This window comes from Panthera onca, chromosome C1 (genome assembly GCF_046562875.1).
Source record: "Panthera onca isolate mPanOnc1 chromosome C1, mPanOnc1 haplotype 2, whole genome shotgun sequence".
NCBI lineage: Eukaryota > Metazoa > Chordata > Mammalia > Carnivora > Felidae > Panthera > Panthera onca.
In genome coordinates, this window is record NC_138346.1 from 28,476,446 (window position 1) to 28,490,834 (window position 14,389).

Below are 14,389 nucleotides of genomic sequence, written 5' to 3' on the forward strand. Positions count from 1 at the left end.
TTGAGTAACTTGCCTAAGATCCCATAGCTACTAAATGGTAGAAACGGTTTTTTTTATATGAAATTTATTGTCAAATTAGTTTCCATACAACACCCAGTGCTCATCCCAAAAGATGCCCTCTTCAATGCCCATCACCTACCCTCCCCTCTCTCCCACCCCCCATCAACCCTCAGTTTGTTCTCAGTTTTTAAGAGTCTCTTATGCTTTGGCTCTCTCTCCCATTCTAACATCTTTTTTTTCTTTTTTTTTTTCCTTCCCCTCCCCTGTGGGTTTCTGTTAAGAGAAGCGGTTTTTTGCATACATTTAAAAGGTGGATATTTATAGATTTCAGGTGCTCTCATCGCACACATAAAATAACTGTGTGAGATGATATGTTAATTAGTTTGACTTTAGTAATCATTTCACTATGTATATGTATATCAAATCATTGTGTTGTACATCTTAAATATTTTAAAATTATTTTATTTAAACATTTTTGTTTAAAAAATCATAGGAAAGCATCAACATCAAATGTGTGATTGTGGTTACCTATGAGAATGGAAAGAGGAGAATGGAATCACGTTTACTCTACAATATTTTCTTAATAAAATTTCAAAAGCTAATATCACACAATATTAACATTTGTTAATTCTGCCAGTTATATTTGTTATATTAGTATTTGTTATATCAGTATGTATTTGTTATATTAGTCCTATTTTTCCATACATTTGAAAGTTTTCATTTTTCTAAAAAATATTCTTTCCATCACACTAAACTGCCTCCTGAGTGGTTACCAGACAGCAAATGGGCGAACATTCCTGTAGAATAAGGTAGGATTATTGGGGGGCGGTGGGGAGAGAAGGGGGCGGTGTTTTGTTTGTTTTATGGTCTACTGTCTCCATTGCTGATTCAAAGTATTTTACAGAAGCTGTGAGGGTGCCTAAGGCCTGACCCTTCTTTCTCATTCTAACTCACTTGTGCCTAGACCTCTCATGCCCAGACCCCAGTACAATCTAGTTTGAAACACTATTGATGGCTCAACAGTCATTAAGCATGGGTTTCACTGCATCGTTTCCTTGCACAAATGCCTTCAAACTATCTTGAGGGAGGAAGAATCCATTGTTAGCTTGGGTGTCAAGCCTTCATCATTCTCACCTAAGTCTCTTTCCACTGTTACCTCCCACAAGTTTACCCTCCATGCTTGCATTACTGTTTGATGTATATAATTTTTGCCTTATCCCTACATTAGCCTGTCCCCCTTCCTTCCTTTCTGCCCTTCTCTATCACAGCCTTGCTTGGGATCCCATTTCAATCCAACATCTTCCCTAGAGTCTTCCCTGAACACCCCAGCCCAATACAGTAATTATAATTACTCCCTCATACGCTCGTCCAGGAATTCCCATATTTGTGGTTTACTTTGCGGTAGAACAGATGCACGGGCTCTGGATGTCATTTTCTCTCACCTGACCAGGAACCTCACTCTGTAGATCACTCTGCCTCTCCTTTATCTTTAATCTGTCACTCTTTACTGGCCCCATTCAAAACTTTTCAGGAGTCCCCAATTATAAATGAAGCAGAAAGTGTGTCGTGAAAGGTCTGGTCCCCCTAAGTCAGGTGCTGAGGGGGAGAGCAAAGAGGAAGACTACTGTAGTGATCCGGGACTCGCAGTTCCCACGCGCTGCATTAAGCCTAAAGCATCAGGAAAATCAAGCAGTGGGCTGGTGAGGTGTTATTAGTCACAGCCCCAATTATACACAACTCAATGTCCATCAAGAGTGGAGAAAATAGGGGCGCCTGACTGGCTCCTTTTGTTAAGCATCCAACTCTTGATTTCAGCTCAGGTCATGGTCTTGCGGTTTGGATTGGTTTTAGGATTCTATTTCTCCCTCTCTCTCTACCCCTCCCCCACTCATGCAAGCAAGCGCGCTCTCTCTCTCTCTCTCTCTCTCTCCCTCTTAAAAACAAATAAATAAATACACATAAAAAAGAGTAGAGTGAATAAATAAATATGGTTGTGTTGTAATCCATATAAATGCATTATGGTGAGTGTGAAATAGAACACTACTGAATGGTGAAATGAATAAACTTGAGCTACATGTAATGATATGGACAAATCACATCAACACTTGAGAAAGAGAAAAGCAGCCCCCAATATGCAAGAGCCAGTCTGGTACATTCAGCCACTCACAGGTAGGCCTTGGTGTTCTATTGAACATAAATAATTTCGCCAAGTACAACATCAGACAAAGCCATTCTGTGACCATGATAGATCAAGACAAAACCCAAACGACTGTTACACCATCCAACCACCAACAAAACACGAATATTGCCCTAACCACAAAAATGAGCAAATATCCTCTTATAGAACTGATATGAGTGACTCATGCTTCTTTTCCAATTACAGCTTTAGCCTCAGTCTTAAGTTCCTTTCTTCTAGGTAAGATTTGGTGTGATACCCAATCACAGAATTACCCTGGCTTCTTGATCAGGGTTATCCAAACCAGAGCAAAGACTCACTTCCTTACACTCTTCCCCAAATCACCTAACACAAGCCTAAAGCCTATACTAGATCGGAAATTCTCTTACTGAGAATCCCCTGCCCGCCCCCACCGCCACACCATGTGTGTTCTTCCTCACCATAATGAATAATAAACCCAACTTCCTCAACTACAGGAGTGTGCCTGGGCGACTGGAGGGCACTGATACGTTAAAATTGAGTGAAAGATGCAAGTCACAAAAAAATATAAACTTTCATTCAAATGAAGTTAATAAAAGTAAGTACTAATTAAGCTGTTTAGAGATGCATTACCACAGAGGTGAGAAAACTATAGAAATAAAAGTAAGGATGTGCTTATGAGAAATGTTGGTATAGTGTTAGTTCTAGTTGGTATAGTTAGGGAAAGGAAGGGATGGAATGGGTTGAGGCATAACGAAGTTAGAGCAAAACGAATTGCTTTATTCAAGGATGTGTAAGCACAAAACACTGCAACCTAACAAAGTACTTTTGCAGAATACAAAAAAAAAAAAAAAAGGAAACAACTTCCAGAAGACTCCAGGAAGAGCTTGTCCCAGATATTGAACCACTGTAGGATCTGCAAGAAAACTTCAGGGAACTGGTAGCCTTCATAGACACAAGATGGACTTTTAAAAAGGGAAGGGTTATGAGTTATTAAAAGAAGAGAATAAAATGAGAACTCATTAGGATGAAATAAAATGCAACAAGATTTTTAAAGGAAGGACAATGTGATGAGGAAAGATTGGAAGGAAATTAAAACGGAATGCTGGGGGCGCCTGGGTGGCTCAGTCGGTTGAGCCTCCGACTTCAGCTCAGGTCACGATCTCGCGATCCGTGGGTTCGAGCCCCGTGTCGGGCTCTGGGCTGATGGCTCAGAGCCTAGAGCCTGCTTCTGATTCTGTGTCTCCCTCTCTCTCTGCCCCTCCCCCATTCATGCTCTGTCTCTCTCTGTCTCAAAAATAAATAAACGTTAAAAAAAAATTTAAAAAAATAAAACGGAATGCTGGAGTTAAGGAAAAAACATGGGAGGTATCGCAACATTGATTCTGATTGATGCTGTAGTGATGTAGAGAACAAGTTAAATAATTATCAAAATTTATGGACAAAGAGATGAAAAAGTTAAGATGATAGCAACAAAGGATAGAGAACAAAGGAGAGGGGCAACTGGTGTTCCTTAGGAGGAATCCAGAACAGCAGGAAAGACACAGTCACAGAGATGGGATAGGAGAGTGTTTCTCCCTAGAGGGTAGGGTTGAGGATGTAGCCATGGTGGGCACGTGACCGGATTGCCCTGGAAGGAGTGGTGTGCCTTTAAATTGGAGTAATGAATGACTACCGGTTGGGCTGGGTTGTGTCCCTTCGGTGATGTTGGGGGAAAAAAATAAAGAGATAAAGATAGTGAATGAATGCACGAATGCAGATGTTCAGCCAGAAGTGCGAAACCACATCCCAGATGAAGTCAATCAAGAGAAGTCAATGACAAGAAACCCACATCTAGACACATTTGGGCAAAACTTTTGAACTGTAAGATAAGTAGGAGGGAAATGCTACCATATCCATTTTCTCCTTTAAAAAAAAAGGTAGGGGGCACGCCTGGGTGGCTCAGTCAGTTATGCATCCGACTCTTCATTTCAGCTCAGATTATGATCTCACGGTTCACGAGTTTGAGTCCAAGTAGGGCAGAGCCTGCTTAGGATTCTCTCTCTCCCTCCCTCTCTTACGTGCTCTCTCTTTCAAAAATAAATAAACTTTAAAAAAAAAGAAGAAAAACTACCCAAAACAAATTAAAAACGTAGACTTGTCACAAGCTTTTCTTTCTCTGCCACACAAAATTCCCAATGACAATGAAACAATGCTTACAGATGGCTAAAGAATGAGGTCAGAATCTAATCCCATTTAACTATGTTTTCACTCAAGGAAAAATAATATGAAGACCTTGGTTTGCAAGTGCTCAGAAAGAATGCCATCTATGTAACCTTTTCAGAAAATTACTTCAGTTGGACTCTAACAAACTTATGAGTTGGTAAGTCGTGGAATGGCACCCTTGATGGTGAGTACTAAAATCGAGTAAAATTGAGACAGGAAGAGTACATTAATTTTGAACATCTTCACCCTCTATATGACAAAGCTTATTTCAGTAATAATCGTTAAGTGCAACTATAATAACGGCCAAAAAAGAAATGCAGAAAGTGAAAACAGTTTATTGAATTTTTTATGTATAATTGTACAGTAAAAAATTATTAGTTACTAAAAAAGAGAATATGGAAAATATGGATTACTACTTTTTAATTACAATGTTATGGATTTTTTTTGGTTAAAAAAAAGGAAACAAACTTGAACCCTTATACCTGTGTATTTATTGGTTACATAATGAATAACAGCATTATTAATTTAATACTAATTTATTAATAATATAATATATAATAATATATAAGTGTACATTATATAATTAATAATTAATTATTATTAATTTAATAATGATTATGAGGGGCGCCTGGGTGGCTCAGTTAAGCATCCGACTTCGGCTCAGGTCATGATCTCACGGTTTGTGGGTTCAAGCCTCGCGTCAGGCTCTATGCAGACGCGCTCAATGTCTGGAGCCTGCTTCCGATTCTGTGTCTTCCTCTCTCTCTCTCTGCCCTCCCCTGCTCGCGCTCTGTCTCTGTCTGTCTCGAAAATAAAATAAAACATTTTAATAAAAAAATAATAGTTATGAAAGACTAACAAATTGAAAACAAAGAGAAATTTCTATTTTAAAGATAATGTTCAAATTCAATAAAATATTGAATACATAAGCTAAATTCTGTGCTTTCCAATAAAAATATTCACCTTGCAGTTTCTACTGTATCACCGTTTTATTTTATTTATTTTAATGTTAATTTACTTTAGAGAGAGAGAGAGAGAGAGAGAGAGAGAGAGTGTGTGTGAGTGGGGGAGGGGCAGAGAAAGAGGGAGACACAGAATCTCAAGCACCGGGTCCAGGCTCTGAGCTGTCAGCACAGAGTCCAAAGTGGGGCTTGAACTCGTGAACCATGAGATCATGACCTGAGCTGAAGTCAATGTTTAACTGGCTGAGCCACCCAGGCACCCCAGTATCACTGTTTTAAATTTCAAATACCCAAAATTCAAATACTCACAAGCAATTACAGAACTGAAATTAACTCGTGTTCTGATTCCTCGTCTTTGCAGTCACTATTGTTGTTCCTTGTTTCAAATCTACTACTTAAACTCAGGCATTTGTAGTACCACAGGGGTTGGAAACACAGACTGCACTCCGAAAGTGAACTGGAACAATCTTGAACCATTTATAAAGCTACCTTTGAAATGAGCCTGCATGTCCCCTTGTTCTGGAAGCTCAATGAATGACTGAGCATTCTTGTGATTACTGCCCGTGTAGAACACAACATGCACTAACAGATAAGGAATGATAAAATGTGCTAAGTTTAAGTTTACATGCACATTATTAAAACTCAGTAACCTCAGCAGTTGTTTATGATGTAGGCCAAAGATTGTTCAGGAAGAAATATTTTGTGGCTGACTTTGTTGACAGTTGCTGGCATGTGGCGATAATAAAGGGTAGCTGACTTTAGTTGGTTTCATTGTCATTCAGTTCTCACTGCTCTGCCCTCCGTCTGCCTCTAGTTTGAATAATTCTGGTAAGTCTGGCTGTGCAACTGAATGCCAGACCATAGGTCTCTCTTTTTCTAATTACCCTCCAAAGAGAGGACTGTGGTTTAATTAGATAGAATTATGCTCTCATGCATGTATCAGGAAGCCAACAGAAAGGCTTAAGCAAGTGAGGGAAATAATTTTTTCGTGTAGCAGACAGCCCAGGGCTGGTAGAGCAGCTCTGTGAGGCCATCAGGGGTGCACGCTCCCTTGGTTTTTGCATCAACATCCTTCCCTTTTGTCTTTTGCCCTTAAGCTCACAAAATAGCTACTGAACCTCAAGATCCTGTGCCAACATTATATGCAAGATGAAGCACAAAAAGCAAAGGCAAAATGCTCCCCAAGCCAAATGTGCCCCCTTTTTAGGAGGAAAACACTAACTTTCCTAGAAGTCTCATCCACCAGATTTCTGTTTACATCTCCTTGGTCAGAAGTTGTCATCTGGCCACTCTTAGCTGCAAGAGAGAGTGGGAAATAAAGTCTTTTTATTTGACCTGGGCACCTTACCATCCTAAATAAAATTGGGGTTCTTTTGGGATGGAGGAATGGATATTGTTTAGGTAAAGTACTTGGAGATTAAATGCTGGCTAGTAGGGACACCTGGGTGGCTCAGGTCACTATCAGGTCAGCTGAGCATCCGACTTCAGCTCAGGTCATGATCTCATGGTCCGTGAGTTCAAGCTCCATGTCGGGCTCTGTGCTGACAGTTCAGAGCCTGGAGCCTGCTTCAGACTCTGTACCTCCCTCTCTCTCTCTGCCCCTCCCCCACTCATGCTCGCTCTCTCTCTGTCAAAAATAAATAAATATTAAACAAATTTTTAAATGCTGGCTATTAAATTCTTCTGTTGCTGTAAAGGTACTGAAATAAAGTTGGGGTGTACTTGAATTCCCCATAAAGAGAAACTTGTGGTTGAGGATCACTATAATTTTAATCATTCTAGGGTTACACATGAGAAAGATCCATGCTATGGTCTGAATGTCTGTGTCCCACCAAAATTCATTTTGAAATCCTCACCCTCAAGATGATGATATTAGGAGGTGATTGGGAGATCCCAATCACCATTGGAAGATGATTACATCAGGAGGGAAGAGATTAGTGCCCTTATAAAAAAGACCCCAAGGAACGACCTTGCCCCTTATACCATCTGAGGACACAGGAAGTTGGGTGTCTTCTGAGAGGAAGCCATCCCTAACTGGACACCAAATCTGCTGCTGCTATGATCTTGGACTTCCCAACCTCCATAACAGTGATAAATACATTTCTGTTGTTTTTTAGCTACTCAGTCTATGGTATTTTGTTGTATCGGCCTGAAGGAAGATCAATTAAAAAAGATGCTTAACTCTGATGTAGTAGAGACATAATTGTTCTGGGCCAAAAGCATTTCAGTTTCTACTCTTTTTGTATTTTAGTATTTTTGTACTTTGTACCTTAATATTTTTTCCACTTGTGTTACTTTCTTTCTGTGTGTGACCAAGAAAGGATAAAATAGTGTATTATCACATTCAATCACCCAATATCATTAAGGTCTGGAGACTTAAAGCCAGGATCAGACTACTGCAAAGGCAGATATTGATGCTTCTTTTTCTGTACACTCATCTTTCAAGCTCTTGAATTTCCTCGGAGTTAAGCAGCCATGGACCACTAAGCACTACTGACCACTTACCATCCATGTATGAGTCATTGGGCCCATTCACAAGGCAACTCCTGGAAGGAAGAGAATGATAGAGCAATGGTCACTCTGTGGGTCATGTTTTTAATGCCCAAGCTACCCAACAGTGAAACAGTTCCCTGTTCATCTAGTCTCGCTCCTTCACTTTCCATATTAGGCCCATGTTTTCTTATTTTGTCCTCAATGAGGTCAAGAACATTTTCTGGTGAAAATTTACATGACCGGATATCTATTTTCTTAATGCTTCCCACCTCAGAAAATAGTCTGAAGGATGAACGCAGGATAAAGGATGGTAAACATAGGCCACAGCAATAATGACTGAAAGAAGTTTCTGATCATAAAGACTTTCAAACTTCTAGGGAGGGGACAGACAGGCTGAGGCTGAAAGCCTCTAACACCAAGCTGAAGAAACTGCCACTTGATGGAGACATTGTGTGTAGTTGACACACAATGTTATATTATTTTCAGCTGTACAACATGATGATTCCACAACTCCATATGCTATGCTATACTCACCACAAGGGTAGCTACCATCGGTCACCATACATTTTTACTGTGACATCATCGACTATATGTCTATGTCATGCCTTTTGTTCCCATGACTTATTCATTCTGTAACTGGAAGGCTGTACTTCCCATTCCCCTTCACCCATATGGCCCATCCCCTATCTTCCTCCTCTCTGGCAACCATCAGTCTGTACTCAGTATTTATAAGTCTGATTCTGCTTTTGTTTGTTGGTTGGTTGGTTTTGTTTTTTCACACATATGTGTGAAATTGTGTGGTATTTTTCTTTCTTAGTCTCACTTATTTCATTTAGCAGAATACCCTCTAGGTCCATCCCTGTTGTCCCAAATGGCAAGATCTCACCCTCTTTTATGGCTGAGTAATACTCCATTGTATATATATATACCACATCTTCCTTATGCATTCATCAGCTGATAGACTCTTGGGCTCTCTCCATGGTTTGGCTATTGTTAATGCTGCTATAAACATCGGGTTGAATGTACCCCTTTTGAATCTGTATTTTTGTACCCTCTGGGCAAATACTTAGTAATGCAATTGCTGGACCACATCTTCTTTATCCATTCATCGATTGACACGACACTTACATTGTTTCCGTATCTTGGGTATTGTAAATAATACTGCAATAAACATAGGGGGGCATGTGTCTTTTCAAATTAGTGTGTTTTGTTGTCTTTGGGTAAAAACCCAGTAGTCGAATTATTGGGTTATGTGGCATTTTTATTTTTAATTTTTTGAGGACGCTTCATATTGTTTCCCACAGTGGCTGTACCATTTTGCATTCCCACCAAGAGCACACAAGGCTTCCTTTTTCTCTGCATCCTCACCAACACTAATTTCTTGTCTTTTGGATTTTTAGCTGAGAATGGTCTTTCTTAAAAACTTCTCAAAAAGTCTGGACTCGGTTCTTCCATTTTGCCTCTGTATGTGATTTAATGTTAGTTTCTGGTAATGTAATTTAATATACGTATAAAGATATATGGAAAGAGGTAGCTATCGGTATAGATATAGACACAGACACAGATATAGGGGACGAAGGTTACTACCAAGCACAGAGCTGTCGGGTCACTTTGAACACACAGACCTCCATTCCAGCTGATACTCTCAAAGTCTGAGCACACCACATACACAGCCATCGGCACATCGATAGTCTAAAACATCCCTGTTATAGGATTTCTCCCAAGCCTAAGAACCAACAGCAATAGATTATGGTACTTTATTAAGTGACGCCTCATTATGCAGTGAAATACTACAGGACCATTAAAAAGAATGAGGTGGATGGCTAGGGCTACCAGAAAGACAGATACAGATATGAAGAGTATATTGTGACAGGAACAATGGAAGCTGGAAAGCTGTAAATGGAGAATTCCATCTGGTGTTTTCTATGCATAGAAAAAATTCTAAGGGAATGTTCAGCGTAGGGAAATTTTTCTCTAATATTTTATGGTTTTGTTAAAAAATTACCTTTGCAATCAGCAAAAGCTATACACATCTATATACACATGTGTGTATAATAGATATAGATACATTTACATATATACACACTTATACATGTATTCACATTTTATGTGCAACAGGTGTTCTAAAACTCAATTCCTTGCAAGGTATGGCTTTGCCTTCAAACCAGAACTTCAGCTTCAGTCTCCCTCATGCCATGTTTATTCTCCCCTCCATACCTCTACTCCTGTTATTCCCTTTGCCTGGAATGCGCCCCCCCCCCCGAATCTTTCATTTTTCAGACCCTGTCTACCTGACCTTCAAGGACTGAGACTCTTCCCCAGGTTCTCAGTCACCTCAGACTCCTTATTTCCTCAACTGGCATAATGCCTTTCAAACTTTGGTGTGTGTAAGAATCCCCCCAAAGGCATTATTAATGTTTCTGTCGCTCCCCTCCCCCACCACTAGAGATTCTGATTCACTAGGGCTAAGGTCGGGCCCCAAAGTCTGCTGTACTTCTTATAATACGCCCAGGTGATGTTCACGCTGTGGGCTGTGATCACCCTTCACAGGCATGGGTCTAGACCCCAACAATTTAGATTTAGTATATTCTGTTACTCATTTATTTCGTGGATCACTTGTTTCTCATTACATGGCCAGCAACTTGTGGGTAGGAACATTGTTATACACTTGTCTCTAGCCTCTGCGGTTCGAGAGCCAAGAGATGATCATAGGGTACAAGTTACCTGAGGCTTGGAAGTTTGCAGGCTTCTCAGTAACGCGGGCAGTGGTGAAGATTATGTGAGTCTGCAGCAGTCTCTTCCACTTGTACCAGCCTCAGAAAACTTTCTGGCCCTGATTCTGAACTTGAATGCATCATGAATCCATGCATGCGATCATGTGACTTTACGTAGGTTAAGGGACAATGGACAAACCTACCTCAGGAGGACAATTCCTCTGTGGGGCCTCAGAGCCTCTGAAAACACACTTTTTATAATAAGATACCCTTTCTTTATTTTTCTAGACTGTCCCCTGTATGAGTGGAATCCTGAGGCTGGCTGGTGTCACTCAAATATAATAGAGCAGTCTGAATGTGGGCGGCCATAACTAAGTGTGAGACGCAAGTGTGCAACTGACTTCTAGCTTTATTTTTTTTTTTTTTGAGCAGTGATGGGATACATACAGTCGGTCAACTTATTGGAAGAATGCCTGGCTCCACCCATGCAAGTCAGTGTGTATGTGCTCACCTGGTCCATAAAGGCCAACCTGACGGCCATCTCTCTAGAGTATCCCCAAGCAACAGAACACACACCCAATCCTTCCTGTTACTTAGTGCCTGCTGACAACCCCCCTTCTTACTACATTCAGTAGAGAAAGTCCCCAGTGTTCTTGGGAACCAGACGATTGGAACCATCTCACCCCCTCCCCCAACTGTCTCTGGGCCAGTGTTTCTGGAGTGCTGAGAAACTCTAATCTGGGACTCTCCTCTTTAGCTGTACCCCTCCCACCCCCCTTCTCCTTCCCACCAGGTCTTGAGAAGACAGGAGACATCACTGAAGCTGGTGTGTGTTGATTTGTGCCTTATGAATCTGTGTCACTGCATAAAGGTCTACCCCTTCAGGGAATAAGAACGTGCTTCTAGTTCTACCTGTAAAACTAGAAAAGTAGTCTTTAATCTCATAAGAAAGGAGACCTGGCCCTCTACACTTATATGGGAATATGGGGGAAAATATGGGACAGAGGTAGTTCCCAAATACAGTAGTCATGGGAACCTCTCAGGTAACAAACTTTGAAAACGGTCATGGAGGAGTGAAGTACGGTATTTTGAAACACTATCTACTATGACAAATATTTATTAAGCACTTGGCTCATAGACATTATACTGGGTACCGAGGATATAATGATATACCCAAACAGGCATAGTTGTGTATGGAGCTTATGATTGTTCTCATGACACAGTCTTATGAGAAAGTAATTATTGTTTTTTTAATGTTTATTTATTTATTTTGAGAGAGGGAGAATGTGAGCAGGGGAGGGGCAGAGAGAGAGGGAGAAAGAATCCCAAATAGGCTCTGTACCCAGTGCAATCCCCCTGGGGGTCTCAGTCCCACGAACTGCAAGATCATGACCTGAGTCGAAATCAAGAGTCAGACACTCAACTGAATGAGCCACCAGGTCCCCTGAGAAGATAGTTATTCATATAAAACCATTCAAACAAATGTAAACATTTAATTTAAGTAAGTGCTGTGAAGGAGCAGTAATGGTGCTTTAAATGCATGAACTAGAAACTGCCAACCTAGCAAGGGCAGTAAGAGAAGGCTTTTCTGAAGATCTGAGTACTGAGCTGAGAGCTGAAGGGTGGGTGGGAGCTACCAGAGCAAAGAATGTTCCAGGCAAAAAGATGTGAAAAGGCCCTGTGGCAGAAATGATATGACATGTTCTTTCATTGAAAAAGGCCCCAGTGGCTGATACAGGCAAGATGTCACTAGAGAGGAAGAAAGGGCCAGACCATGTGTGGGGCTCATATACAACATTAAGAATTCCTGTGGGTAATAGGAAGCCACTAAAATGTTTAGTCAGATTTGTGTTTTGAAAGACTTCCCCAGGCCGTTGTAAGAATGGGTTGAGAGGGCCAATGCTGAGACACCAGCTAGGGGACTATTGCGATCACCCAGGGGAGAGAAGATGAAAACTTGGTCTAGGGTTGGGGTAGGGGAAATGAGACAAGACCAGCTCAGGCCACTCACCAGCTAAAACTAATAATGCACAAAGTTTCCCCCACCCCCACCCCCATATGATGCAAACCTCCAGGAAAACTGAGTGTTTGGGGCCTTGGTTATAAAGCTGGCTGATTATAAGACAGCAGTGTGAATTCAGAAGTCCATCCTAAGTTTGACATGGGAGTGTGCAACTGACTCTAGCTTCAAATTTTTTAAGTAATGGGGCAGGTGATTTTTCTAGAGAAATAGACTTCTGGAAAATGAGTCAAAGCAGCAAGTTAAGGGAAAAATTCACCAAGGGTGTCATTCTGCCTTATCACCACTGAGTGCTGCTGTTTCCAATGACAAGTTCCCCCCCAAAACCCCAAAGAGCCAAGGACCAGTAAGAGGAAGGGGGGGGGGAGGTGTCACCTTGGAATAAAAGGGAGAAAAAGACAAAGATATTTCCTAATTTTGGAAATCTGAGTCCTAAGCAGCAGGGGTCCAAACCAAGAATTTGTGAAGGTCATTTTGCCGTATGGTAACTTCTGGCTTTACCGCCAACATCTCTAAGGACAGTCCCCAGTATTAAAAGGGCCAAGATGGGTTTTTTTTTTAGAACCATTAGCATGCCCCCTCCCCCACAGACCCATTAGCGGGCCTTATTAAACCAGTTCAGACAAAGAGTAAAGATGCCCTAGTTAATGGAGAGTCTCCGATAATTACTCTGCTCAGCCGCTTCTTTTAGGGTTTGAATGGCCTTTAAATAATGTTTCTCTTGCTGTGTTCTCAGACAATGACCTAGTAGTCTGCTTTAAGCGGTGCCAATCCCATTAGCTGAAGAATAGCAAACTGTGTCTGTGTGCCAATGAGTGTGTGCGTGTGTGTGTGTGTGTGTGTGTGCGTGTTGAGCACAGCATATGGTGGAGGTCAGATTTAAATGTTGCTCCCTTCTTCTTTTCCTTCATTCCTTTGTAAACTCATCCCTCCTAGGAATCAAATGCACCACTGTGTCTCTCGGGTCATCGATTGGGTGAACATCTATTCCTGAAAGTAGCAAGCAACTTTCAAAAGCTTACAGAAGATGCCTATCATTCTTATTTACTAAGCATTTCTTGGTGGGATGTGATCTTAAAGTTATTCCTTGCCTTCTAAGAACTTCAAGTCCCAATGCACAATAATGCAAAGAACATAAAGTCATCTGAATATGTGTTTACTGCTCAGAGTTGAAAAATGTGAAGCGTTTCATAAACGTGGAAGGAAAAATGTAGGAGACAAAACACAGAAGAGGGAATGCCGAGATCCTTGGAATACTTCCCTCTGTGGCCTCTCTGCTGATGCTGGCAGCTCTTATTTTTCTGGTAATTAGACTGCAGAGTTACCTTTCAAGACAGGTTATATCCCGACAGAGAATGTGGAAAAAGGGCAACCTCACTTTACTTGGGAAGGATCAAATTCTTCTATCGGAAAGTAAGCTCAATTGTGAACAGCTTTGTTATAAAAATGTGTAAAACAACGTTCAGAAACACTGTAGAGAATTCAATCTGGCTGGAACCAGCCCTTGCCCACCTTTGTCTGGAAGAGTTGTCCAGGCATTCCAGAATGGTCTCTTTTGATAGTTCTTGAACATACGGAGTGTGAAAACAGGCCAGCATCAGATGTGGGGTGACGTCACACCATTATATGGAAGTGAGTTACATGCAGCTCAGTGAGCATCACATAGCACCCACAATACGCACCACACACACACACACACACACACACACACACACACACACATGCACACCCATACGTGCACACACACATTTGACAACTCCTGGAAAGGATGATCACACTGTAGCCAACAGGAAAAAAAGAGCCACTCTCTGGTTCTTATTCTACAAAAACACCATAGGCA